Source organism: Tupaia chinensis, unplaced genomic scaffold, assembly GCF_000334495.1.
Source record: "Tupaia chinensis unplaced genomic scaffold, TupChi_1.0 Scaffold144174_1, whole genome shotgun sequence".
NCBI lineage: Eukaryota > Metazoa > Chordata > Mammalia > Scandentia > Tupaiidae > Tupaia > Tupaia belangeri.
This window is the reverse complement of record NW_006204031.1, coordinates 116,340-119,231: the sequence shown is the minus strand read 5'-3', so window position 1 is coordinate 119,231 and position 2,892 is coordinate 116,340.

Here is a 2,892-nt window from a genome sequence, read left to right as displayed (position 1 = left end):
TGGAGCCAGCGGAGGCAGCCCCGCAGCCCGCCCGGGACGCCCAGCTCGCCCTCCGCGGCCCCGCGGTGGAAACGCAGCCCTCCCCTGCAAACGCTTCCGAGCGGCTGTGCTGCGTACAGGGCGGCTGCTTGGCCCGGCTGTCCCTTCGGAGAAGGAGTTTGGTCGTGGCCCCCCACCCCCAAATACCGCAGACCCCAGAATTCTTTCCTATTTCGCTGCCGGCTTGACCGTAAAGACGCATTCTCTTCGTGTCAGGGCTGTTGACTAGAGCGACAAACTCGCTTAAAATCTTCCTTTTAAGAATCATCTAAATTCTTCCTCGAGGGTGGGGACGTGTAAGTCAGTCACGTTTGTATTACTTCCATTTCTGCCTTAGTTTCCCCTGGGTAATAATGTGCTTGGCTGGGGTCTCTCTGCGGTCCCAGGGCCAGTCTCCAACAGGCCAGCCCTTCTCGGATACCCACTTCTGTAAGGACAGCTGCCTTCCTCCCAGCCAGTGAGCCCCGACTTACTGGAGGGCGGAGGGCGGCACCTGCCCTCCTCCTCACCCCTCCCTCCCAGCGAGCAGGTGTCTGGCCCCACATCTAGCAGTGGGGTGGGAGATGGGTGGTCACTCCTTCAGCCCGCCCCTAGGTCTGTGGGTCATTGAGCACCTCACCTGTCCCCAGTTCTCCACTCTTTAAGTTTAGTGGTCTCTGACACCGTCCCACCCCGGCAAGCTGCTCACCTTGGGCACTGAAGAAGGGGGGCGCGGCGCTGGCTTCCAACTCCCCAGGGACAGCGAGGACCCTTAGGTGGAGGAAAAGTGAAGGGGGAAGTGGAATGACAGTTTCCAGGCCTCCAGACTCCCGGGACACCGTGGGCCACCGCATTCGCAAGGAAAGAGAACCATGTCCTCCTCTTCCACGGAGGGAGCTGTCCCACCCCCTCCAGGAGGGACACGGAAGTAGGGGAGGCTGGCCAGTGCACCAGGAGATCCTGTCCCAATCTCAGGAGGATGGGATGCGGCTTCCCTGCCTCCGACCTGCGGGATGAGTCCAGGAACCCGGCAGAATGAGGGGAGCCCCTTCCCCAGTCAGACAGGGTGTTTATTCCAGGGCGCTTCGGGCTCAACGCCTCCTTTGCTTCCCACGGCTTCTCACTTTCAGCACTAGGAAGGTGCGCTGGGAGTTGGCTGCCGGTCCACGGCGGCCTGCGGGCAGGGCCGCTGTCACCAGGGGGCAGCACCAACCCGGGGCCCTGAGAAGCTGCGGGCAGGGGTCGCTGGAGGGGACCCAAGGCCCGAACCCGTCGCTGGTTGCGGCCCTATTCTGGCGCGGCGGTTGCTGCAGCAACCCGGGTGGGGTGGGGCGGTATCCTAGGGTCTTGAGAGGTCCTGGACCTCGAGCACAGCCTGAAGAGTTGTCCCCGCAGGTCCCCCGCCGCCTCCCACTGCACAGTCCCCTCCCGGGGTTGCCCACCCGGCGCTCCGCTCCGCAGGGCCCCAGCTGCGAGCCTGAGTCGGCTGCGGGAATCCGGCCCGCTGCAGGGCCTTGTCCCAGACAAAGGCCAGGCCACTCCCAGGCCCAATTAAGCCACCAGTCTCCCCAGTCCTCATTGTCCCTGGGGTCGCCAATTAGCCCAGGCGCCCCGCATACCCTCCGCTCCGGTGCCCCAAGGCCTCCTTAACCCTTCAGGGCCTGACACAAGGGATCCTGGACAGCAAAGCCACCAGCACATGGTCGTGGGGACAGCCTGTGTTGGCGTGATGGGGATTGAGGGGGTCTCTGAGGGTGGGTGACCTAGCATGTCGGGAGTGTGGGGTCTGAGAGGGAACTGTGGGTGTCCGTGTGGGTTTGTGTGATTCACAGGAGATCCCAAACTGGGTGTGAGGGCTCCCCGAGATCCCTAGCGGCTAAGCGGCAGAAATTCCGCGACCCAGGGGGCCTCGTTTCCTCTTTGGTTAATAGGAGTCTTCCAAGCCCTCAAGTCTTTCCCCGCTCCCCGGCGGAGGAGGTCCGGAGCGAGTGGCCTGGCCCTGCTCTCCCGAAGGGCTCAGAGCGCTGGGGGGGGGGGGGGGGTGCGCGTGTGTCCACCTCCCCCAGGACTCGAACTCTGGAACAGGGCCCTCCTCGGGGCAGGGGGTGGGAGAGTTCAGTCTCGCGCAACCAGGACACCCACACTTGAGCGCCCCCTCTTGAGGCTTCCACCTCCCACTTCCCGAGTGTAGGAGGTCCCCCAGGGGAACTGGGACCGAGGTGCAAGCTCCGCGCCTGCCTTCCTCCCCTTTGGGAAGAACCCTCCAATCCGCTCCTGCTCCTCTCCCTCCTCTCTTCCGCTTTGACCTCAGAAATCGGAGCGCGGGGCAGTCAGGGGCCTAGCGGCCGAGTGCTCCTTGCTCCAGGGACCCGGCAGCGGCGACAGAAAGGCCAGTGCGCACTTGGAGGCTGGGGCTGCGCAGGGGGCGGCGGAGCTCCGGGGTCTCTGGGAGCCCCGAGGGCCTTCGGGAGAGCGGACTAGTCCCTCCTCACTCGGCGTTGCGCCTCTGCCTGGGACACGAAGCCATTGGAGTTCCTTCTGGGCTCTATGGAGGCGCATTTCTGCTCCACCCCACTTGGGGTGGCCAGACACCCCGAACTCACTCCCAAAGCAGACCAAGGCCTCCTCCCTTTTCCTGGCCCCTCCTCTTGTCACCTCCCGAAATTCCGGGCGGAGAGCAACCCCGAGCCTGCCGTCTGCGGGCCGCGGCAACTCCCCACGTGCCCACGAGATGGCGCTCCAGGCCAGGGGCCGGGCCACGGCAGCCCGCCTTGGCTGGATCCTGAGTGCGACAGAGGGGCGCACAGGAGACCCGCACCAGGCAGGACCACCGACTGATGTAAATCCCGGAGGAGGGCACCGGCAGGCGGGGGG